Source organism: Anabrus simplex, chromosome 2 (assembly GCF_040414725.1).
Source record: "Anabrus simplex isolate iqAnaSimp1 chromosome 2, ASM4041472v1, whole genome shotgun sequence".
Taxonomy (NCBI): Eukaryota; Metazoa; Arthropoda; class Insecta; order Orthoptera; family Tettigoniidae; genus Anabrus; species Anabrus simplex.
Window position 1 is genome coordinate 804029988 of NC_090266.1, and position 27063 is coordinate 804057050.

The following is a 27063-nucleotide window of genomic DNA, read 5'->3' on the forward strand; positions in this document are numbered from 1 at the left end:
ATAAAAATGTTGTGAAACGAAAAAATAAAATCTGAAAAATAACTTGCTTGTCACTTAATCCAATGATTCACTGTCTCAGTAGTGAAGAATTGTCAATTATATAAGAAACTTTTGTGGGCCTGATACTGTATGGACTATTATTTGCATAATTATACTCGGGTAATATTTAGGATCCTTGACCCCTGTAGTTGGGGGACGCAGACGGATACATTCACGGTATCCCCTGCCTGTTACGAGGCGACTGAAAGGGGCGACATTAGAACACGAGACTGCTTGTAAGTGGTACCATTACGTGCAGGACACCATTGGTCGACGTTACTTGCGACTAGTAGGGTAAACCTACCTTATTTCGTGACATACTTCATTTCGTGATACGCGACATATTATTGATCCTGAAGTAAGGTAGGCGTTCTACATTGAGTTCTACCAGTCCTCAATACATAGCAGAGTGCCTTTACATGGGGAAAATATTCTGAGCGGGAATTGCCGCTGGGTGAAGGACAGGCAGTTGACTGTATGTTGTGTGGATGGAAACACGCTACTTGTTGGTCTGTTCCTGTAGTAAAACGTTATTAAGGTAAGTTGGTCAAGTAATTATTCAGACAAGTATATGCAGTTATATTCTCTAAGGAACACACTTATAATATCAGTAGTCAGAGTTGGATTTAAGTGCGTTATTAATGAAATCATTGCTTAGGAAAATGACTACGACTCTTACGTTTTGTGTCCATTTCAGACATAATAGCTCCAGCGTTAAGCAAATGTGTGAAGAAGGAAAACAGCAACAAGCTCAAAAACACGGGTCTTATGAACGAAAGAAGACGAGCCTATTCATCAGTTGACCTTCGGAGAGCGCACAGAAGATTTTGGAAGAAAAATGGTCTATATAAAAAGCTGCTAAACATTTCAGCGTTCAGTGGAGTACTCTAAAAGACTATTGGAAAAATGGGTAGATCGTTTGCCCTTACGGGTGAACTGGAGATTATGTTAGTTAATTTCATAGTAAAAATGCAGGAAACAGGGATCGGTCTGAACGTAAACCGAATAAGACATGTTGCGTATGCTATGGCCAAGGAACAGTATGCAAACAGACAAAGTTCCCATTCAGTGAAGTGAAAAATTGTGCAAGCTGGAAATGTTGCAGGTGAATTCGGTCCACTTCTAATCATTCTTAAACGAGTGAGAATGTCAGATTCATTGACGAATGGTGCCACCCTATTGCCTCAGTAGCCCTGTCACAGAGTGGATGAATTAACAGTGAAGTTTTCTTAAAGTGGTTCAAGGCATTTGTTCGAGGCCTTGGTGCAGAAAGACCTGTGATTCTGATAATGAATTCCCATGTCAGTCACGTGACACCAGAGGTATTGGAAATTTCATCCAAGAACGAAATTATCGTTGACTATTCCACCGCATACCAGCCACACATTCCTAATCGGGCCAGAGCTGCCAACACACATCGAACTACACCTGTTTCTGATCAAGCCAGAAAATCCACTACACATATCACTACAGTGAAAACGGTATCTACGGAAAAACAGAAGTCAAACAAGAAAAATGATGACATTTGCGCCACCTGTAACGACAGATTGAGTAATGGAAGAATAAGTCCTTGGATTCAATGTTGCTTCTGTTTGCGATGGTTCCATGAAAGTTGTCAGTCCATTGATTCATCTGATGCTATTGTATTTATGTGTAGTGTTTGTGAATATGTCGGTAACAACGATACCGATACTGAAAATGAGTGAAAAGTGCGTGAAGTGAACTGTAACAATGCTCAGAAAAGTTATCACGGAGTTAAGTACATTATCACGAAGTTAATTATACTGTCACGGAATTAGGTATGCTATCACGAAATTAGGGAGCATGCCCACTTCGCTCATTACGTGTTATAACTCAAAATGTTTCGCATTTTTTGAACGTTCTTTATCATGTGTTTGTAGAATAATGTATAGGTACTCAGCATGTAAAATATAAAATTCCTAGATCGAGTATTTGTCCTGATATATTATTTATAATCCTTAATATCACGAAGTTAGGTAGGTTTACCCTACCATCTTGCTAGGAAAACTATGGGTCTACATTACATAGGAACAGTACCATTATGTGAGAAACACTGCAGGTCTGGGCGTTGCTTGTGATCAGCGTCATCTTGTACATTCCACCGGTCGGTTCCAATCTGTTCAGAATGGGCTATCTTGGGTACATTTATTTTTACGGACTGACTGTTGTGAAGATCGTGCCGCCGACTCGTAGGACATGTGAGCCATACGGTTTTAATCTGTAGTTATCGTGTTATTGTGAACTCGGCGTTTTGGCCTTGACTCATGTGCGGAGATATCGCGGGAGAGGACACAGTAGGAACGATTGACGTAAACATCTAAACAATCAGTCGGTAAAGATCTTTGGCGCCTGTCCTGAGTGGAGAAAGTCATGCATTGCAAATTGACCCACACAGAATGAAGGAAACGATGATTTTAAAGCATTAGAGTTACATCTCCAGTCTTCACACCTAGATGTTGTCGCGTATAAAGTTAAGTCAAAATCTTGAACTGGCTCACCTTTCAGGCTCGCTGGATTTCCCGGTGCATCTTCACACAATTTCTGTACTAACATAAGATTTTCCACGTTTCTGTTACATGCATTCTTAGTCTCTTCTACAGATCCCCAAACCGGACTGTCGTGTAAAACTCCTCCAATTTCTTCGATTACCGAATTATAGCATTTGTCCAGGTATCCTTTCCCAAGCTCAGATTCTTGAGGAATAGCTCGGTTGCAGTATTTTTCCTGAAAGACACGAAGATGAGGATTGTTCAGTTTATTGTACGAAATGTTTGCCGCAATCATGGTGTGGCCATAAATCCGTAAACACGTTACGTCCTGAAGAAGAATGCCATTCTTTCTGTTAGTCAAGTTTTTCTTGTAACTGGTACCCATTCACATTCCCTGTACGTGAGCTCTGGTATTAGTGATGTGTGAACTAAACACTTTATTCCGCATGAAAACAGTTTCGCGCAGAGTTGACAAACATTACTAAACCGTCTATAGTGTGATCTGCATCACATTCACTCCAGGATCTTAGGTGTCTTCTATTGCTCTTTTATTTCGGCATTGTCTGTACTTAAAAATCAGATTACCGGGCGAGTTGGCCGTGCGATTAGGAGCGCGCGGCTGTGAGCTTGCATCCGGGAGATAGTGGGTTCGAATCCCACTGTCGGCAGCCCTGAAGATGGTTTTCCGTGGTTTCCCATTTTCACACCAGGCAAATGCTGGGGCCGTACCTTAATTAAGGCCACGGCCGCTTCCTTCCAACTCCTAGGTCTTTCCTATTCCATCGTCGCCATAAGACCTATCTGTGTCGGTGCGACGTAAAACAAAATAACAAAAAAATCAGATTTGCGAAATCACTAAGCTGGTCCATCGTCTTAACAATCCTGTGAATATCAACGCCGTAAGCATAAAACCTATTGACACTTTCAGAACCGTTGCCACTCGTATCGCTTGAATGCATTGCTTACTGAACGAAGAGCAACTGAGCACTAGAATATGTTTGCTAAGCAGAAAACCAATAGATCATTTAAGGCCGCTTCCTTAGAACCATTAGACTCCTCCACCTAAACGAAATAGTAAATATTCCCCTCTGGGGTGTTTGTACTTCAAAACTATTAACAGTAGCATTATTGTCAAAAGGTATTTCATTGTGTAATGCCCTTGATGCTTGAGAAGAGGGTGCCGAGAGCCAACAGTATATTTCTAGTCTCATAGCTTCCATTCTTCAGGGACATTAGCGGTAATTGAAGCTGAAGACCTTACACGAGTTCATGGGTGTCCATATAACAGTTTGTAAGGGGGGGGGGGGACCTGAGGGTACGTAGTATTTAATATTTTGGAAGATAAATGGCGACTTGTATTCTGCGGTAGAATAACCCACGGCATGCCTATTGGTGGGGGACGGTACTGCCGCTTTTACGTATTACTGACTTTTAAATCATTTTCTTGAAAGGAAAACACCTGACTACACTCTATTTTTGCCTTTCTCTGACAGCTAGGGGGGGGGGGGGGAGACTCCACCTTGCCCCCGGGTATGGGCGCCCTTGTACGAGTTACTAGAAGAGTTCGTGGGAGGATTTGGTTCAGATTCCACATAAAAATATATGCTCCGACTCCGATTCCGACTGCTGTAAAAATAGTCAGCAGTCGTTAACTCACTAGGTGAAAGATTATAATAATAATAATAATAATAATAATAATAATAATAATAATAATAATAATAATAAACGCACAAGAAACGTAGACGCATGGATTCGAACTTAAGTGTCAGCTACGGTATCTGACACTATCCAGTCGTTTTTACAGGCTGAGCTGTTAATTCACTAGACAGCCCACAAATAAATTAAGATAAATCTGTTGACATACAGCAATCGTCAATTGTGCCTGTTGTCTTCAATCATAGGAATCAAAGACCAGTAGCGGCGATTGGGAATTAGGAGTGGGGGGGGGGGGTACTTTAGACAAGAAAAAGTACCTGGGTTTGTTAATAATTAAAGAAAATAAAGGAACGAATTTGCAAATAAGGCAACAGGTCTCGTACAAATGTGTTTTTAAAGATAATTCTTGTAATTCCTAGTTCAAGGCCAGCTAAAATGGAATAAAAATGTAGTTTTCTCCACACAGTTGGGGGAAGGGCAACCTCCCACCCCAATCGCCGCCACTGTCAAAGACGTTATGCTTAATGTAACGATGAAATAAAATGATTTTGCATTAAGCAATAAAATAATGTGCCTAATTAAAAAGGAAAGTAAGTAATGAAAAGAAATAAAAGGAAATAATACGCCTTATCTCTACGCTTACCATCTAACCTAAACTATTAATGGACCAAATACTATCGTACGTACGTATTCCAGAAAGCGGCTGTACTTTTAAAGTTGTTGGTGACAGTTGGTAGCGAGTACCGGTTTGATTCGAACCAATGCAATTTATATTCTATCACTCATACACAGCGCTTCTACCAATTATATGATCACATCCCATTATCGGAACAGGTCACAGGACATCAGCTTAGCGATGAGGTATATTGTTAACGGGTTTATCGGAAAGATAGCTGCTCCTTTACTCTCTAGAAACACTTTCCTGCGCTGTTTGTTACAGTACGTGCCGATCTAGAAATCGGATTTCGGCGATGTCTAAAAGTCGGGATACTACAGTGTGTATGTATGTATGTATGTATGTATGTATGTATGTATGTATGTATGTATGTATGTATGTATGCATGCATGCATCAGTTTCAAGGCCAGTACTGTACGGGTTTACCCTGGTTGGTGGATCTCTTATGCTAAGATTCTTCGATTTTAGCTGGAGGCCAAATTTTGTGCGGTTGAGTGTACATGGGAGGTGAATTACATTTTGATAATCATTCAAATCAAACCTGATAAAATACTAAATGCGAGGAACAAAATACCATGCAGCCAGGGGCGGCTCGTGAGGCAGTGCCGGTGTGCCATGACACCACCAATGTAACGAAGAAAGAATGAAACTTTTGTCTCTCGAACCGTTCATATTACATTTAAATTTCGAGAAACTGTATGGATTATCGTATTGCCTGAATTCGAACGTGCGCGCAAACCGACGTGCGCAACGCTTCAATTTTACTCACTAAAGTACTGCATGTACACCAGTCCCGCGGTGTAGAGGTAACGTGCCTGCCTCTTACCCAGAGGCCCCGGGTTCGATTCCTGGCCAGATCAGAGGTTTTTAACCAGGATCTGAGGGCTGGTTGCGAGGTTTACTCGGTCTACGTGATTACAATTGAGGAGCTATCTGATGGTGTGAGATGGTCCAGAAAGCCAAGAATAATGGCAAAGATGATTCGTCGTGCTGACCACATGACACCTCGTAACCTGCAGGCCTTTAGGCTGAGCAGCAGTTGCTTGGTAGGCCATGGCCCTTCGGGGCTGTTGCGCCATAGGGTTTGATTTGGTTAGAGTGCAGCATGTGATAAACACACACACACACATATGGCAAGCACAATGGAGACAACACCCGACGTTACCAGTTTAGACATTCTTAGTTATTTCGTGTTAAAGCAGATAAATAATGGTCTTTTTTCATCCCACTAACTAGTTTTGTGGTTTTCGGAGAAGCCGAGGTGCCGAAATTTAGTCCTGCAGGAGTTCTTCTAGTTTCCAGTAAATTAACCGACACGAGGTTGACGTGTTCGAGCACCTTCAAATACCACCGGACTGAGCCAAGATCGAATTTGCAAGTTGGGATCAGAAGGCCAGCCCCTCAACGGCCTAAGCCACTCAACCCGGCTGTTAAAATATACATTTAGCGACCTTTTTAAAAACTCGTATTAGCCACAGAAATAAATCTTTCTCTATCAGCAATGTAACATTCGTGTTTTTGCGGTAAATGTTATGTTTCGTTGATGGAAGATGGCGACACGGTTACCTACAAGAATGCAGGCACAATTCATATTTGCTAACTTTTCTGCTGTTTATTTAATGTGTTTTTGAATAGCGTCGTTAAATTATTTTTGGGTTTAATATATAAATATAATTATATTCGGTACAGAAGATATACCTTCCAAATGTAATGTATGTGTGTATGGTAGCCTTGAAGCCTACAGGTTGAAGGTAAGACATTTTGTTAATTTAATTTTCGCGGCAACTAAAATTGTCACCAAATGCTTTTCTTGGCAATAGCCAGGCTTATTTATTCCTGTGTGAGGCTAACGTGTTACTTTCAGTTCCGTTCTTATTACGGGTAGTTCATTTGAAGGTTTCATTAGAGGTTATGTTTACAAGCCAGATACTAGTATGCTTCTGTTTTTTTAATTTTTTTATTTAGACATATGTCACCAACAGAGACCTTCTCCACTTATAGGTGGATTTTATAAAACATAATACATATTATCAAGAACATAAATTGTAAAAAAGTAAAAAAAATACTATCCAAATATGAAAATAATAAGAGGGAAGAGAAAAAACTAACATGAGAATGCAATAAATTCAGTAAATTTAGCATAAATAGTATTATACACAAGTACAATTTTTCTAATATATTATTTCAATACAAACCTGTTGTTGGCCTACCTGATTTTTATTTACACTAACTACTAGATGATACAATATTTTATTTTCTATCAGAAGATGTTATCTGTGAAACTGCAACTCTGAGGCAAACGTGTTACTTTCATTTCCGTTCTTATTACGAGTATTTCATTTGAAGGTTTCATTAGAGGTTTTGGAACAAATAGCCCTACTTTCGGCAAGCAGACCCTACGTAGGCTATATATTCAGAACTTTTTTCTGAGAGGTTGTAAATTTGATCAACAATTTTATTAAAACAGGACTTGTGAGAAAAATGCATGTGGGTTAGCGTAAATATTTATATTACTTCTTCAGTTTCTAAATACGTTTCAATTGATACTTCATTAAAAGAAAGGTCATTTATAATAGCACAGTTAAATAATGTAACTTCATGTAACTTATAGCATTGGTAAATATTCATAGTCTGTACTTGCAACTTTGGAAGATTTGCTTACAAGTGTTGGAAGTTTCTAGCACGACCAGTAGAATGAAAACAGGCCGCCAGTGCAATGAACTCATTCATATTTTGTGCGACAATGCATAAAAATGCTGCATGATGCAGGCGGGCCTGGTGGTTAAGGGGGCCCGCAGACTTCGTAATTAAATGAATGAATGAATTAAATAAGTACATTAATTTTGAACGAAAAAGAAGACAACTGTGTGCAAAATGGACTCGAAAATATTACTTTTACATTTCGTAAGTAGATATCAGGTGAATGAATCTAGCTATTATTATTATTATTATTATTATTATTATTATTATTATTATTATTACAATAATAATAATATTACAGTATAGTATTACAATAATAATAACACTAATAATAATAATAATAATACAGTAATATTGTGTTGAGTCTAGCGTGGTCTCCTCGTCACACGAGCGACACGTTTTCTCACAAAACGCTCTTTAAAATATATCACCATGACAACCTCTGTAACTGATTTACTCGTACAAATCTTCTAGTAGTAGGGAGCTGCAAGTGTCAGAGACTTATGGGGTCATTTTTCAAGTTTCTAACTCTTCCACTTACGATTTCTTCCGCCGAATGATCATTTTCGAAACTAGAACTTACGAAGTGATATGACTCAAGACAGACTCACTGATGTCCGTTAAGTAATCAATACGGTACCTTTACATTCCAGAAATCATTTAAAAGTATAAAAACAAAATATAGCCCCCACAAAATATAAATTTTAAAATACAAGTATATGAATTATTTTTTAAATCTTGCCGCAAGTCTTCTGCACATGCTGTATCAAGGTTTTGCTTGTATTTGCTGCAGTTTAATTTTTGTGTTATTAATAGGCACTAAACTATTTCTTGGAAAGGACCCAATTTTAATCTTTGCAGGCGAGCCCGTATCATATACGTATACGGCTATAGAAGAAACAGAACGCCGAATATGTAAAAAATCAAATCGAAATTCGCCGTCAGACTTCGTACCGTTCCCGCATAACTTGTCCAAACTATTAAACTGTTTCGATCTAACCTCTTCATCACTTCCATTATAGGCTATGTGCAGGTTTCCTGCGAGTCTCACTATGAATAACTTTAGCACGCTTCGTTTTACTTTACCGTGACATCGTAGTTGACTCATCTACTGACAAAAGGTGTCTCATTTCCTGGTACACACTGTAGGGATTTAAACACTTGACGTCCGGGAGAGGCCCAGGAACAAGGGCTGAACACGGAAAGTTCGTTCATTTTAGACCCGAACAGTCTCGCAATAAACATAAAATCAGGGCAGCATGCGGTCGTTGGTTGGTGAAAAAGAGTACCGTACCGGTACAGTATTTATTACCAAACCGAGCAAGAGGCCGTGCGGTTAGAGTCGCGCAGCTGTGAGCTTGCATTCGGGAGATACTGGGTTCGAACCCCACTGTCGGCAAACCTGAAGATGGTTTTCCGTGGTTTCCCATTCCCGCACCAAGAAAATGCTGGGGCTGTACCTCAAGGCTACGGCCGCTTCCTTCCCACTCTTAGCCCTAAGACCTATCTGTGTCGGTACGACGTAAAGTAGATCGTAAAAAAAATTGCCAATACTTAATTACTAAAAGCGGTCGACGTTGAGGTGTCACGTTAGTTACATGGACATTAATGAAAAATATATCATAAACCAATATACATCTATATTGTTATAATAATAATAATAATAATAATAATAATAATAATAATAATAATAATAATAATAATAATAATAATAATAATATGTTAGGCTGCGAGGTATTACTTTCATATTATACCGGTACATTTTTGCTGTAAAAATTTTGGGGTAGGGGTTTTCATCCCGAAAACACTCCTCATATCTACGCCGGGTTTCACGAGCAGTAAATTTTCAAAATAGAAACGAAAAGACCGAATGCGGTCAGTTGGACAAATGTTGGACCATATTTAAGATATTCTGTCACATTCTCAAGTTTTTGTCATAATTTATTTTGTTAACTTTAGAGCATAAGTGCATGCATGTTTCTAGGGTGTTTAGTCCTAATGACTGCCAAGCTGTTCGTCTTTGCATTAAAAGTTTTCCCGAACATTAAGGGTAGAGTTGTAAAAGAGAAATTGTCCGTGGTGTTAACGTTTTAAGTTTCATCCGCACCGGACACAAATGCATTGCACCACTTCACCGTTGCAGTTGTATCGAAAGCTTGTGAAACTATTTAATACATAGAAGGGAGGGGAAGGGTGACCTTGGGAAGCAATAAACCCTGTAACAACTAAGTAATCATTCCAATGAGTGGAAGGGCAGGGTGCAGGAGCAACGCACGCAGAGAGTAATGTTGATCAGAGATTCACGGAACCATTCACCCAATTTTTTATAGCAGGAAATTGGTGTCTTTAAACGGTAACCAAGATGGTATATAGCTGACTTAAGGAATTATATCTAAGCCAGGCGTTGGCACCAGCCGTTCTGCTAATCAGTTCTCCTATGAAAAGTCCAAAAATACTGTTCGATAATATACTAAATGATAAATTCTGGTAGGTCTTACACAGTCATTCCAAAACATTTACTTCCTGACAAACAGCGAACATTCACTCACAGTAAACTACACGAAACTGACTAGTATCAAATAGTTGTTCTTTCGTTCCACAATTTCTACAGGACCAATCTCCCATACACACATCAGCGACAGTCCAGAGGTGGTTCGCCGAAGAGAACGAAATCCGGTCTTATAGACTGGCCTCTTTGCATCCCGGATCTCAGCCCAATCGAAAACGTGACAAAGCGTCTCATGATGGTAAACTGTCCTGACACCCCTCGCCCCCTCCCAAGGTCCCAACGTGACCTTTGGGATATAGCCCTTGATGCTTAGGAGGAGGTTGCCGAGAGACAGAGCGATATATTGCTCGTCACCTAGCTTCCATTCCTCAGACTTAAATTGGTAATCGAAGCCGAAATCCTCTTTAGGAGTTACTAGACGAGCTTGCGGTGTGGTTCGGATTTCACGTACAAGCATATGTTCCGTCTACTGTAAAAGTATCGTCAGCAGTCGTTAACTCACTACGATGAGATTATCGTACTAAGGGTTCAGTTAGACACATCCCCCACGGCATCGTGCGATGGACGACGCCGATGACTACGTTGAACACACCAAAAAATTGTAGGGATTTGGTTTCGAACTTCAGCTGTCAAATGCGATATCCGTTATTATCAAACCGTTTTACAGACAGAGCTATTAATTCACTGACCAGCGCACAGATAAATTGAGATAGTTTTATTAAAGTACAGCAGTCCTAGTTATGTCTATTGCCTTCAATCATAGGAATCAAAGAAAAGGCCATTTGTTATACTTACTGTAGCGATGAACGAACATGTTCTTTTAGCGTTAAACAATGCAATAATGTGTACTTAAACGCAAGCAAGTAATAACAAAAATGGAAATAATACGCCTTCACACAATGCTTACTAACTTACCTTAGATATTACTTGACGAAATACCATCGTAAGTACTGCTATTCAGAGGTGAATCTAAATAAGGGAATTAACGATAACTGCCACCTCTGCGGACCATGTGACCTTGCCGCGGTGGGGAGGCTTGCGTGTCCCAATAACGCAGATAGCCGAGCCGCAGGTGCAACCATATCGGATGGGTATCTGTTGAGAGACCAGACTAACGAATGGTTCATCGAAAGGGGGGTAGCAGCCTTTCGGTAGTTGCAAGGGCGGCAGTCTAGATGATTGACTGATACGGCCTTGTAATAATACTCAACATGGCTTAGCTGTGTTGATACTGCTACACGGCTGAAAGCAACGGGAAACTACAGCCGTAACTACTTCCCGAGGACATGCAGCTCTCTCTGTATGAAGGATGTACTGATGATGGCTTCCTCCCGGGTAAAATATTCCGGAGGTAAACTAGTCCCCCATTCGGATCTTCGGGTGGGGACTACACGAGAGGGGACGATCATCAGGAGGAAGGATACTGACCTTCTGCGAGTCGGAGCGTGGAATGTTAGAGTTTGAATCGTTGTGGTAGGTTAGAGAATCTGAAAAGGGAGATGGATAGGCTAAAGTTAGATGTAGTTGGTATAAGTGAAGTACGTTGGCAGGAAGAACAGGAATTTTGGTCAGGCGACTACCGAATTATCAACACTAAATCAAACAGGGGAAATGCAGGAGTTGGTTTAATAATGAATAAGAAAATAGGGCAGCGGATAAGCTACTACGACCAGCAAAGTGAAAGAATTATTGTTGTCAAGATAGACACCAAACCAATGCCCACCACAATAGTGCAGGTCTATATGCCTACTAGTTCAGCGGATGATGAAGAAATTGAAAGAATATATGAGGAGATCGAAGATTTAATTCAATATGTAAAAGGTGACGAGAATCTAATTGTGATGGGAGACTGGAATGCAGTGGTAGGCCAAGGAAGGGAAGGTAGTACAGTAGGAGAATTTGGATTGGGACAAAGGAACGAAAGAGGAACTCGGCTGGTTGAATTCTGCACTGATCATAATTTAGTCCTTGCCAATACTTGGTTCAAACACCACAAACGACGGCTGTATACGTGGACGAGACCTGGAGACACTGGAAGGTATCAAATAGACTTCATTATGATTAGGCAGAGATTCAGAAACCAGGTGTTGGATTGCAAAACTTTCCCAGGAGCAGACGTTGACTCTGACCACAACTCGTTGATCATGAAATGCCCTCTGAAGTTGAAGAAATTGAAGAAAGGAAAGAATGCAAAAAGATGGGATCTAGACAAGTTGAAAGAAAAGAGTGTGAGAGATTGTTTCAAGGAACATGTTGCACAAGGACTAAATGAAAAGGCTGATGGAAACACAATAGAGGAAGAGTGGAGAGTCATGAAAAATGAAGTCAGTAGGACGGCTGAAGAAATGTTAGGAAGGAAGAAAAGATCAACTAAGGACCAATGGATAACTCAGGAGATACTAGACCTGATTGATGAACGACGAAAATACAAGAATGCTAGAAATGAAGAGGGCAGAAAAGAATACAGGCGATTAAAGAATGAAGTGGATAGAAAGTGCAAGGTAGCAAAGGAAGAATGGCTGAAGGAGAAGTGCAAGGATGTCGAAGACTGTATGGTCTTGGGAAAGGTAGATGCTGCATACAGGAAAATCAAGGAAACTTTTGGAGAAAGGAAATTTAGGTGCATGAATATTAAGAGCTCACATGGAAAGCCACTTCTAGGGAAAGAAGACAAAGCAGAAAGATGGCAGGAGCATATCCAACAGTTGTATCAAGGTAACGATGTAGATAATTTGGTTCTGGAACATGAAGAGGCTGTTGATACTGATGAAATGGGAGACCCAATTTTGATGTCAGAGTTTGACAGAGCTGAGAGTGACCTAAATAGGAACAAGGCACCTGGAATTGATGATATTCCCTCTGGACTACTGACTACCTTAGGAGAAACCAGCATGGTAAGGTTATTTCATTTAGTGTGCAGGATGTATGAGACAGGAGAAGTCCCATCCGATTTTCGGCAGAATGTTGTTATACCTGTTACGGAGATTTCCGTGGTAGTTAGAGGTGAAAGAAGGTGCGGGGTGGTGAACAGGTCTCAAGCTACGAAAGTAAAATTAATTTATAAATTTAACAAGGTTATATTTTCTTTTCAAAATAAAGAAATAAGTACGGCAGGTACAGAGTAGCAAGTCAACAAAATGTAGTTACAATATTTACTGGATTTGGGCTTCGCGCCCCGACTTCACACTTCTAGGGCAATTAGCCCAACTTTACTCCAAAATAAGTTTTACCAGAGGGGCCGAAAACCCCCATTCATGTTCAAGAGCACTTGCCCCAAATTACACAGCAAGGCCTCCTCGAGGCATACAACACTTAATTTTCAAGAAAGAGCCACACGCTCTCAAACTTTAAGCCTCTCAAAGGCCACACCAAACTCCACCTTCAAGTTGTCCTCTCAGGACATAGACACAGGGGTAACATATCCAACCTACTGAGGTCTATTAAATGAAAAGGGGTAATTACATGACCTCTAAAATAACAATTAGAGAGGAGGCGATCTGCTCTCCTAATGCATTTGTTTTTTTTAAAACCTAATCTGGCTCTAGGCCGCTAATACAAGGGCTAATCCCATACTACAGAGGTGACTTAAGAAGGAAACAATTTACATTACGTTAAAGAAGAATAGGTAGAGAAAACAAAATAAGTTCACCTCAAAGCAATATGAGTGGGAGCTCGAGAGGGTTAAGCACTCTCTATCCCAATATGTAGTTTAAAAGATAGAATAGATACAAGTTTTTTTACATTTTAAGGAAGGTTACATAATGGAACAACTTCGGACCCGCCCCGAGAGTTAAACTGCTGAGCTAGCAAAGAAGGAAGTTATTAATCGGCCATTACCTTGTTGTTGACCGCTGCCGACGAAAGAGGCGCTTCCCGCCCCCTGCTATGTACTTTACACACTGAAAGATGGAACAGAAGTGGCCCGGAGACCCTAAAATCAGCAGTTTATATACTCTCGCGGAAAGTTCGAGGCGTTTGGGGAATGAGAACACCCTCCCACAAAAACTTTATTGGCTAACCAAGAAAACCCCTACACAATATGAAGAAGAAACACCTAATTGGTGGAAAATTAATTCAAGAAATTCGGGATTGGGTAGATACAAAACAAGGGGAAAGAAAGGGATAATATTGCCAACTTAAATAATGACTGAAAGAAATTTAGCAAAGAACAAACTTTTGAATTCAAAATTTCTCCAAAAAAACAGTTCTTTCACTCCGCACTAGGGTGCACGATTGTTGATCTTCAGTAGTGTCCTCTAGAAGAGAAAGTTCACACTTCTTACTACAAGTAAAACAAAAATACGTCGAAAATGACACAGTTCAAAAACTCCAAAATTTCCAGGTAGTGACATCTTCTGAGAAAGTAGAAAATTAATACCGTAGATAAAGTTCAGACTTCCTCCAGCAGGGGAGTTTCAATTGGCGCACATTTTAAATTAGCGGCGTGGAGGTGTACCGCCCGGTACAGACCTCCCCCCCCCCAAAAGTTCCTCCCGGGGGTGACACTGGCAATTTGTTTGGAAACAAGTTTCAAGTTTTGATTTTGATATGGGGATTAATTGCAGAAGTATTTATAGGATTTTCTTAATGTGGTTTGATTCAGTTTCAAATTTTGTGTTGTGACAGGCGAAGTAAAGTCTTTATGTTTGTAGAAATTCAGTAGGAAAACTTTAGTTTTTAAAGTTGAGGAAAATTTTCTAAGTCCACCAAATATTGCAGTAGAATACCCAAGAAAAGGTAGTAAAGTTGATCTGGAATGTCCATATAGTTGATGTCGATTAAGTTGGATGGCCAGACCGGCCGTTGCAGCTTGCATCCAAAGGCGGCCGCTCGGACCCCTCAAGTACCCTGAGATACCGCTCGCCCGCACTATGAGGGGAGCAGTGGTGTTGAAGCACGCCGCGCCCGCGGTGAACATGTACAGGCTGCGGGCAAGTAGCAGGTCGTGCGCCGCACATCAGCCTTGGCCGGGAGGAGGGCTCCGGCTCGCCGTGCACATGTCGTCCTCGCTGGGGCCGAGGGGGCCCTTCCTCTAACCCAGTCGCAGCACGGCGCCGCGCGGCTGCGGGGGCACTGAAACATTAAAGCTAGGCGGCAGAATTGTTGGACCATCATCATTTTTTGAGGGCACAGGCTTTGTGGAGAGGTTGAGGGGCCAGCGGCGTGCAGAAATTCATTTCAGATGCGAGCCACTGTGTGTAGTGGAGCAGGAGTCGGGAGCGTGGTAATGGCCGTGGCAAGGACAGGATGGCAGTTTAATGGTTCGGGGCAGGTTTCACAAAAATGCTTACATATAAAACAAAATACTAGAGAAGGGGCAGAAAGCCTTAAAAGTGAAAACCTTCAAAAAAAAATATAACCTTCGTATTCCTTTCAAATTACATGAAGCAAGTTAACACAAAATTTACACCGGTTTCACCTGTGACAGATGAACCCTAAATATCCTCTCGGTGGCTGGATTGCTTAATAACAACTTAACCGGCGTAAGGAAATCGAGAATGACACACGGCCCATGGAATCTGGGGGCAAGCTTGCCCGCGGGAACAAAATTCTTGACCATTACTTGGTCACCTACCTTCAAAGGGGTGGGTCTCCGTCCACGATCATACCTTTCCCTAACCTTTTCATGAGACACAGTGAGATTGGCTTTAGCCTTCTTCCAAAGATCTTTAATGTTGTCCGGATCTATTGTCTCAGGTAGAATGTCACTCAGGGACCAGCGTGTTGGGAACAAACTTGAACATCAAAGAGGCTGGAGTAAATTTATGTGATTCATGAACCGTCGAATTCAAAGCAAAAGCTAACCAATGCAGGGACGTGTCCCACCTGGAATGATCTTCATGATGATAGGCAATAAGCGCGGACCTGAGATTACGGTTAACCCGTTCAGCCAGAGATGGTTGACGGTAATAAGCAGAAGTAGTTACATGAGAGATGGACAAGTCAAAACAGAATTTACGAAAAAGATTTGATGTGAACGCCTTAGCATTATCAGACACAATATATTGGCACGGACCAAAAGGAGCAAAAATAGAATTTAGGCAAGTAATGGTGGACTGAGCGGTAGCCAGCTTAGTCGGAAATAACCAGGAAAATCTTGTAAAACCATCTACACATACAAAGATGAACTTGTTCGCATTTCCCTTTGACTGGGGGAAGGGTCCTACATAATCAATATACAGGCGTTCCATGGGGCGCGACGCTTGATGCGAAGACAAAAGGCCTACCTTGGTGGACATGGTTGGTTTACTAAGCAAACAAGATTTACAAGCTTTTACTAGTTCACGGATTTCACCGTCCATACCCTTCCAGATGAACCTTTCACGAATCTTTTCACGAGTTTTAAAGATTCCAAGATGCCCCCCTAATGGGGTCTCATGATAGTATTTGAAGATCATAGGCACAAGAACAGGTGGAACGACAACCTTCATCATCTTATCATGCCTCGAAGGGCAACATAGAACACCATTCCTCAGAACATAAGGGACAACATGTTCCCCAGAAGAAAGGGTTTCCATTATCGGAGCCAGCGTCGGATCTTCACGTTGGTATTTCTCGATATCCCTAAAGAGCATGGGAGCATCTGTTAAAATGGCATTAACATCAGATAGCATGGACTCGGTAGGAGATGAGCTATCGACCGGTTCACGGTTCTCAACGTCGTTGAAAAACATTCGGCTGAGTCCATCAGCAACAACATTTTCGGTACCTCTGATATGCCGGACATCGAATTGGAAGGCAGAAATACGGATGGCCCAACGGGCTATACGACCAGTACGACGCGGCCTACCTAAGACCCAGCTTAAGGCTTGATTATCTGTCTCCAGGTCGAATTTGACATGTTCCAGATAGAGACGGAACTTCTCTAAGGCAAATAAGACTGCCAACCCTTCGAGCTCATAGATAGAATACTTGGCTTCTTGAGCCGATAGAGTCCTAGATGCATAGGCGATGGGTCGCCTCCCTAGTTCAGTCTCTTGAAGAAGGACTGCAGCTACTGCTGACGACGACGCGTCGGTTTGGACGATGAATTTCTTCGAGAAATCAGGCATAGCAAGTACAGGGGCATTACAGAGCGCTAATTTAAGATCTTCAAAAGCGGCTTGTTGAGAAGGTCCCCACTCGAATTTGATGCCTTTCCTACGAAGAAGGTTCAAGGGCGCCGCTCTATTAGCGAAGTTAGGAATAAACTTCCTGAAGAAATTGACCATACCAATGAATCTGGCAATACTTTTAACGTCCTTGGGAGGTTTAAAATCACGGATGGCCTGTGTTCTAGAATGATCGACTGCAACACCATCAGGTGACACAATATGCCCTAGGAATGACATAGAGGGCTTAGCGAAGGCAACCTTGGACAACTTGACAGTTAACCCAGCCTTACGAAGGCGATTGAGAACTTCTTGCAGATGATCTAGATGTTCTTCAAATGTCTCCGAAAATACGACATCATCCAAGTAGTGATACAAGTACTCAAATTTGATGTCGGAGAAGACCCTATCTAGCAGCCTAGTGAGTACAGCTGCTCCCGTGGGGAGCCCGAAAGGCACGCGGTTGTATTCGTATAAATTCCAGTCCGTGGCAAACGCTGCAAGATGTTTAGACTCTTCGGCAAGGGGAATTTGATTATAGGCCTGATTCAAGTCCAAGATAGTAAAGAACTTGGCCTTACGAAACCATGAAAAACAAGACTGAAGGTCAGGAAGGGGCACGGATTGCAACACCACCTTCCGATTGAGAGCCCTATAATCAATGACAGGCCTGAAGCCTCCTTGGGGTTTCGGGACTAGAAAAATAGGCGAAGAATACGCCGAATTAGAGGGCCTAATAATACCATCCTTCAGCATCTGATCGATGATTTCTTTCAGAGCCTTCATTTTAGGTGGAGATAGTCTATAAGGTGGAAAACGGACAGGAATCGAATCCGTGACCTCAATTTTGTATTCAATAAGGTCAGTAACACCAAGAGTATCAGAGAACACATCTGGAAATGACTGACATAATTTACGAATACTATCAGCCTGCTCCTCAGGTAGATGTCTAAGGTCTAACAACATCTCATCCTGGGTAGGCGAAATAGATGAACATGATACAGAATTACACTTTAACAAGGGAATTTTACAATTGGAAGCAAATTTGAATGTGCACGACTTACTCTGAAGATCGAGCACAAGGCCAGTGTGAGAAATGAAGTCAGCTCCCAATATGATGGGGCAAGACAGGTGCTTAGCCACAAACAATTTGGTTTTCCATGTAAATTTAAAAATACGAATTTTGACCTGTACAGAACCTAGAATTTCTAATGGAGATGAATTAGCCGAAACATATTGAACAGTAGATGAACCATAGACAGGTAGTTTACAAACAGACTTCAATTTAGAATACCATTGGTCCGAAATAATTGAACAAACACTGCCTGAATCTAATAGAGCGGTTATAGGCTCGTTATTCAACTCAATCTTAAGAAAAGGAACAGGTGCGGGGGTATCCGCCGCAATCCTAAGACACTCTTTGGGGCCTTCAAAAGATAGATTTGCAGATTGGACATTCCCTGAATTTACGACGAGTTTGCCAGGGGCTGAGCCTCGGGAAGATGGATTAGTCGACTCAGCCGAAGCCACTAGTCACTTTTGATTGTTGTTGGAAGTTGCACCTGAAGTAGAGCAGGAGGGGGTGCTATTTGAATTTGGGCAATTTTTGGCGATATGTGAGAAAGCCCCACATTTAAAACAGCCCTGTGATGAACCGGCCCCATTCCTTGTCCCACTCGGCTTGATCAGTGGACACTTATTGCGCAGATGGTCGGGCGACCCGCAAGCATAACATTTACGGGGTGTGACTGGTCGGCGAGGTGGAGGCCGAAGATTACTAAAAGAGGGAGGGGGTTCTTTCGCGACACGCAAGGAGTCGGCGTATCTAACTCCTTCCGCTGAGACGGCCAATGCTTCAAGTTCAGAGAAGGTTTGCGGGCACGCCGCGAAACACAAATATGACCTATAGGATGGTGAAATTCCTTCCACAATAGCTTGTACAATCTGATCCTCAGGGAAGTGAAGAGCAAACACCCTAGTATAGAATTTAATATCTTGGATGAAGTCTGCCAAGTTTTCATCCAAACGCTGTACACGATAATAGTACTTCTGAATAAGGGAGGACCTGGCCCTAGCCGGGATGAAGTTAGCTAGCAAGTGGGCGTGGAAGTCTTCAATCGATGATTGCTCGGCAATGGCTCTAACTATTTTGTCTACCGGGCGAGTTGGCCGTGCGTGTAGAGGCGCGCGGCTGTGAGCTTGCATCCGGGAGATAGTAGGTTCGAATCCCACTATCGGCAGCCCTGAAGATGGTTTTCCGTGGTTTCCCATTTTCACACCAGGCAAATGCTGGGGCTGTACCTTAATTAAGGCCACGGCCGCTTCCTTCCAACTCCTAGGCCTTTCCTATCCCATCGTCGCCATAAGACCTATCTGTGTCGGTGCGACGTAAAGCCCCTAGCAAAAAAAAAAACTATTTTGTCTGAGAGAATACCTATTGCATAGGGATAGATAATTTGCAAAATTTGACATGGAGAAAGAGAAAACACAAGAGCATGATCATGAAATTCAACTAAAAATCTTAAAAATGAAATTACGTCACTGGTGGTATTAATGGAAAACTTAGAGATACCTCTGAGCAACATTGCCAACGGATGAGGCAAGCTGCTAAACCCGGGTGACATAGTAGGTAAAGGTTTCAATGGCAAGGAAGTTAATTCAGAACGAATATTACTCAACGATGCACGGCGTTCAGACTCGTTGTCCAATGGGGCAGAGATAGTTTGAGCGGCAACGGTTATCCTATTGGCTTCTCTCTTAGGAGGCTCTTCCTCGCTACCTACATTCATCGTGGTGGGTTGATCAATTTTGGGAGGAACTTCCCCAGTTAACAATTGAGTGACCTTGCTAGATAATTCAGAAATACTTTCAAGCAACGTACTAGCTTCCTTCCTCTGAACGTCATTCAACTTCAGAGACAACAGATCGTTAACTCTATTTGAAAAATGATATAGCCTGGCTTGCACACGCTTAATTTGATTAGGAGAAGGATCATTTTCGTCAAAAAAACTAACTACCGATGCTAGCCCAGTAGTATTCTCCGTGATCGTGGAAAGAGAGTCGTCAGTTTCTTTCTCTCCCAAATTGGGGATGGAAATGGGCAAATCAAGGGACTCTCTAAGCTTATTGGTGTCTATCGCAACCGTGCCTCCAGATTGCACATTTCTGATAGTTAACTCATAGATCAACTCCTCTTTGCGCAAATAGTTAAGATGGAGAACATCGCGAGGGCCGGGCATGATGACAGAACAATTTTGAAAAACTCAAAAAATTCCAGCAACTGAGAAAATGGTTAGAGTTCGGAACCAAAACAATGTTTAGCCGTCAAAAGGGGCTAAAATGAGACCCATTCAACCACACTCTGCTACCACTTGTTACGGAGATTTCCGTGGTAGTTAGAGGTGAAAGAAGGTGCGGGGTGGTGAACAGGTCTCAAGCTACGAAAGTAAAATTAATTTAAAAATTTAACAAGGTTATATTTTCTTTTCAAAATAAAGAAATAACAAGTACGGCAGGTACAGAGTAGCAAGTCAACAAAATGTAGTTACAATATTTACTGGATTTGGGCTTCGCGCCCCGACTTCACACTTCTAGGGCAATTAGCCCAACTTTACTCCAAAATAAGCTTTACCAGAGGGGCCGAAAATCCCCATTCATGTTCAAGAGCACTTGCCCCAAATTACACAGAAAGGCCTCCTCGAGGCATACAACACTTAATTTTCAAGAAAGAGCCACACGCTCTCAAACTTTAAGCCTCTCAAAGGCCACACCAAACTCCACCTTCAAGTTGTCCTCTCAGGACATAGACACAGGGGTAACATACCCAACCTACTGAGGTCTATTAAATGAAAAGGGGTAATTACATGACCTCTAAAATAACAATTAGAGAGGAGGCTATCTGCTCTCCTAACGCATTTGTTTTTTTTAAAACCTAATCTGGCTCTAGGCCGCTAATACAAGGGCTAATCCCATACTACAGAGGTGACTTAAGAAGGAAACAATTTACATTACGTTAAAGAAGAATAGGTAGAGAAAACAAAATAAGTTCACCTCAAAGCAATATGAGTGGGAGCTCGAGAGGGTTAAGCACTCTCTATCCCAATATGTAGTTTAAAAGATAGAATAGATACAAGTTTTTTTTTACATTTTAAGGAAGGTTACATAATGGAACAACTTCGGACCCGCCCCGAGAGTTAAACTGCTGAGCTAGCAAAGAAGGAAGTTATTAATCGGCCATTACCTTGTTGTTGACCGCTGCCAACGAAAGAGGCGCTTCCCGCCCCCTGCTATGTACTTTACACACTGAAAGATGGAACAGAAGTGGCCCGGAGGCCCTAAAATCAGCAGTTTATATACTCTCGCGGAAAGTTCGAGGCGTTTGGGGAATGAGAACACCCTCCCACAAAAACTTTATTGGCTAACAAAGAAAACCCCTACACAATATGAAGAAGAAACACCTAATTGGTGGAAAATTAATTCAAGAAATTCGGGATTGGGTAGATACAAAACAAGGGGAAAGAAAGGGATAATATTGCCAACTTAAATAATGACTGAAAGAAATTTAGCAAAGAACAAACTTTTGAATTCAAAATTTCTCCAAAAAAACAGTTCTTTCACTCCGCACTAGGGTGCACTATTGTTGATCTTCAGTAGTGTCCTCTAGAAGAGGAAGTTCACACTTCTTACTACAAGTAAAACAAAAATACGTCGAAAATGACACAGTTCAAAAACTCCAAAATTTCCAGGTAGTGACATCTTCTGAGAAAGTAGAAAATTAATACCGTAGATAAAGTTCAGACTTCCTCCAGCAGGGGAGTTTCAATTGGCGCACATTTTAAATTAGCGGCGTGGAGGTGTACCGCCCGGTACAATACCTATTCCCAAGAAAGCCGGTGCTGACAGGTGTGAAAACTAGCGCACCATTAGTTTCGTATCTCATGCCTGAAAAATTTTAACACGTATTATTTACAGACGAATGGAAAAACAAGTTGAAGCTGAGTTGGGATAAGATCAATTTGGCTTCAGAAGAAATGTAGGAACACGTGAAGCAATCCTGACTTTACGTCTGATCTTAGAGGATCGAATCAAGGACAAGCCCACGTACATGGCATTCGTAGATCTAGAAAAGGCATTCGATAATGTTGATTGGAACAAGCTATTTATGATTCTGAGTATGATAGGGATCAGATACCGAGAACGAAGAATTATCTACAACCTGTATAAAAATCAGTCTGCAGTGATAAGAATCGAGGGCTTTGAAAAAGAAGCAGCAATCCAGAAAGGAGTGAGGCAAGGCTGCAGTTTGTCCCCTCTCCTTTTCAATGTTTACATAGAACAGGCAGTAAAGGAAATCAAAGAGGAATTTGGAAAGGGAATCACAGTCCAAGGAGAGGAAATCAAAACCTTGAGATTTGCCGATGATATTGTTATTTTATCTGAGACTGCAGAAGATCTCGAGAAGTTGCTGAATGGTATGGATGAAGTCTTGGGTAAGGAGTACAAGATGAAAATAAATAAGTCCAAAACGAAAGTAATGGAGTGCAGTCGAACGAAGGCAGGTGATGTAGGAAATATTAGATTAGGAAATGAAGTCTTAAAGGAAGTAGATGAATATTGTTACTTGGGTAGTAAAGTAACTAACGATGGCAGAAGTAAGGAGGACATAAAATGCAGACTAGCACAAGCAAGGAAGAGCTTTCTTAAGAAAATAAATTTGCTCACTTCAAACATTGATATCGGAATTAGAAAGATGTTTTTGAAGACTTTCGTGTGGAGCGTGGCATTGTATGCAAGTGAAACATGGACGATAACTAGCTCAGAAAGAAAGAGAATAGAAGCTTTTGAAATGTGGTGTTACAGAAGAATGCTGAAGGTGAGATGGATAGATCGAATCACGAATGAAGAGATACTGAATCAAATTGGTGAGAGGAGATCGATTTGGATAAATTTGACGAGAAGAAGAGATAGAATGATGGGACACATCTTAAGACACCCAGGACTTGTTCAGTTGGTTTTTGAAGGAAGTGTAGGTGGTAAGAACGGTAGGGGTAGACCAAGGTATGAATATGACAAACAGATTAGAGCAGATGTAGGATGCAATAGTTACGTAGAAATGAAAAGGTTAGCACAGGATAGGGTGGCATGGAAAGCTGCATAAACCAGTCTATGGTCTGATGACTCAAACACAACGATAACTGTTCCCCGTTAATATTGTTAGTGTTTCATAAAGCGGCGGTGCTTAAAAGTTGTTCTAGTTTTTCTTCCTTAATCAGTTTACCCTCCAGGGTTGGCTTTTCCCTCGGAGTCAGCGAGGGATCCCACCTCTGCTATCAAGAGGGCAGTGTTCTGGAGCGTGTCTTCGGGTGGGAGAGCTAAAACTTGGAGGAGGACCAGTACCTTGCCCAGGCGGCCTCACCTGCTGTGCTGAACAGGGGCCTTGTAGGGGGATGGGAAATTTGGAAGGGATAGACAAAGAAAAGGGGAGGAAGCTGCAGCGACCTTAAGGCATTTGCCTGGAGGAGAAGTGGGAAACCACGGAAAACCACTTCTCGTATGGCTTGAGGTGGGAATCTAACCCCCTCTACTCAGTTGACCTCCCGAGGGTGCACCCCGTTCCAGCCCTCATACCTCTTTTCAAATTTTGTGGGAGAGCCGGGAATCGAACCCGGGCATCCGGGGGTGGCAGCTGATCGCACTAACCACTACACCACAGAGGCGGACGTTGTTCCAGTTAGCGATTAAAAAGTGGGCACTGCGCGGATTCGAACCACAGCAATTTATACCATATCGCCCATATACAACGCCTCTATCAACTATGATACTACATCCCAATGTCGAAACAGGTCGCACGCCTAACCTCCGCTTAGCGATGAGGAATGCTATTAACCAGGTTTATTGGAAAGATGACTGCTTCTAGAAGAAAAAAGAACTCGCGATATTTGTTGTGTGTTATGCGTCGATCTAGAAAACGGATCTCGGTTATGTTTACAAGCCAGACACTAGTATGCTTCGGTTTTATTTATTTATACATATGCCACCAACAGAGACCTTCTCCACTTATAGGTGGATTTTATAAAACATAATACACATTATCAAGAACATAAATTGTAAAAAAGTAAGAAAATACTATCCAAATATGAAAAAATAAGAGGAAAGAGAAAAAACGAACATGAGAATTCAGTAAATTTAGCATAAATAGTATTATACACAAGTACAATTTTTCTAATATAATATTTCAATCAAACCTGTTATTGGCCTATCTGATTTTTATTTACACTAACTACTAGATGATACAATATTTGATTTTTTAATCAGAAGATATTATCTGTGAAACTGCAGTTTCCACATGATGCATGAATTCTCGAAGAGTCATTGCGAAATCCATTCCCGGATTACACACAGCAATTTTGTTAAAAACATTGCACATTCTAATTATTGGAGAATTTTTATGGCTCACCGTTTTAGTGTGTGCACAATAAAACGTAGGTCTTGGCTGTAAATTTTCACATTAAAATTCACTCCAGCAAGCAACTCACCGGTATTCACATTATTTACAATTTTGAACAAAAATATTTGTGGTAGAGTATTCCTTCTATTACATAATGAAGAAAGTTTAAATTCATTTAGCAAGTTATTGTATGAAACTTTCCTTTCCGTGCTTCAGTATGATGCGTTCTGTAGTACAGAATGCGAAGAAACTTTTTCTGAACTTCTTCGATTTTATTTATATGGGACTGATAATGAGGTGTCCAAACAACACATGCATATTCAAGTTTACTACGCACAAATGCATTATAGAGAGTAATTAATGTACCAACATTTTTTAGTTCCCTCGAATTCCGAACCACAAAACCTAAGGATCTTTAAGCTTCATTTGTAATTTTTTCAGTGTGTCTTTTGAAGGACAATGTAGTGACTATTAAAAGTCCCAATTCTTTTACTAAATTAAACCTTCCTAAAACAGTGTTGTCCACTTTATATTCAAGTAGTACTGTCGACTTATTCCTTGAAAAGGTTACTATGAGACTCTTATTGATATTAAAATGCATTTTGTTGTTCCTACTCCACATATACATATTACTGATACCAGTCTGTAATTTTAAAGCATCCTCATGAGTAGCGACAGTTCTGAACAAATTAACATCATGGGCATACGTTCATTTAGCAGAGTATCCCTGAGTACCCGATGACCTTTGGTAAGTCATTAATAAATATTGTGAAAAAAGAGGCCATAAATTAGAGCCTTGAGGCCCACCAGATCTAACACCAAATACAAATGATTTTGTCTGGAGGTACATCACAAATTGTTTTCTACCAGAGAAATAAGATGATATTAATTTCAAAAACTCACGGAGCAAGTCATAATTAGGTTTTTACAATAGTATGTCATAATCCCTATACTCACACTCACTGATACTATATATTGGAAAGATGTGAGATCAGTAAAACCTCGATTATCCGTTCTAATGCTCGGTAAGGGGTGATCGGTTAATAAAAAAAGGATAATCCATATTACTAATTTTAATGGACTTATGTACATAAAGTACATGCCTTATAACATGGCCAGACTACACTAAAGGCCGTGACATTGAAACTTGGCAACACTGTACTGTTACTCTTTGGAGTCTTACTTGTAACATATGGGAAATTAACCCTCAATGATGTTTTCTCAAATAAAACGTTTATGGAAGAGCAGTTTTCATTGGATACATATAAAACAAGGTGAAAATTGAAATAAATACGTCAATGTAAAGATGAGAATAAACAAACATATGGCTACAACTAGAAAAAAGCCATACAATCCTATGTCCATCAACAACTAGAAAAAAACCATACAATCCTATGTCCATCAAAATACATTTCTAACATAGGAAATCAAGTCACTCCAGGGTCATCAGTTTTCTTTTCTTGCCAGAACTCTTAACCATGGCATCAGCATCATTAACATGTTTCGTGTAGTTGTTGATCAAGATATTTGCAAAATAGGGCAAAGATAGGCAGAGAAGTTAATATAGAGGTTTTTCACAATATGAGCAGCACTTCCTTGTATCACTTACACTTTGCCTAGCAAGCTGAATCAATACACATTTCTGATTCTTACTCTGAAAGAATGCTACTTCGTATTCCTCAGGGATTAAAATCTGCATGATCTTATACACTGACTGACAGAGCAAATGCAACACCAAGAAGGAGTGGTCAGAACTTTATGCCAATTGCAGGGTAGACTGACGTCACTGAGGTATGCTCATGATGTGAAATGCGCCGCTGTGCTGCGCACGTAGCGAACGATAAATGGGACACGGCGTTGGCGAATGGCCCACTTCGTACCGTGATTTCTCAGCCGACAGTCATTGTAGAACGTGTTGTCGTGTGCCACAGGACACGTGTATAGCTAAGAATGCCAGGCCGCCGTCAACGGAGGCATTTCCAGCAGACAGACGACTTTACGAGGGGTACGGTGATCGGGCTGAGAGGGGCAGGTTGGTCGCTTCGTCAAATCGCAGCCGATACCCATAGGGATGTGTCCACGGGGCAGCGCCTGTGGCGAAGATGATTGGCGCAGGGACATGTGGCACGTGCGAGGGGTCCAGGCGCAGCCCGAGTGACGTCAGCACGCGAGGATCGGCGCATCCGCCGCCAAGCGGTGGCAGCCCCGCACGCCACGTCAACCGCCATTCTTCAGCATGTGCAAGACACCCTGGCTGTTCCAATATCGACCAGAACAATTTCCCGTCGATTGGTTGAAGGAGGCCTGCACTCCCGGCGTCCGCTCAGAAGACTACCATTGACTCCACAGCATAGACGTGCACGCCTGGCATGGTGCCGGGCTAGAGCGACTTGGATGAGGGAATGGCGGAACGTCGTGTTCTCCGATGAGTCACG

The 27063-nt window shown here is 41.5% G+C and overlaps 1 protein-coding gene across 1 annotated transcript in view; it reads left to right on the forward strand.

Annotated features, from left to right (window-relative positions):
• Positions 1-27063, forward strand: part of LOC136864467 (uncharacterized) — a 75161-nt gene that overhangs the window by 39148 nt on the left and 8950 nt on the right. The window lies entirely within an intron of this gene.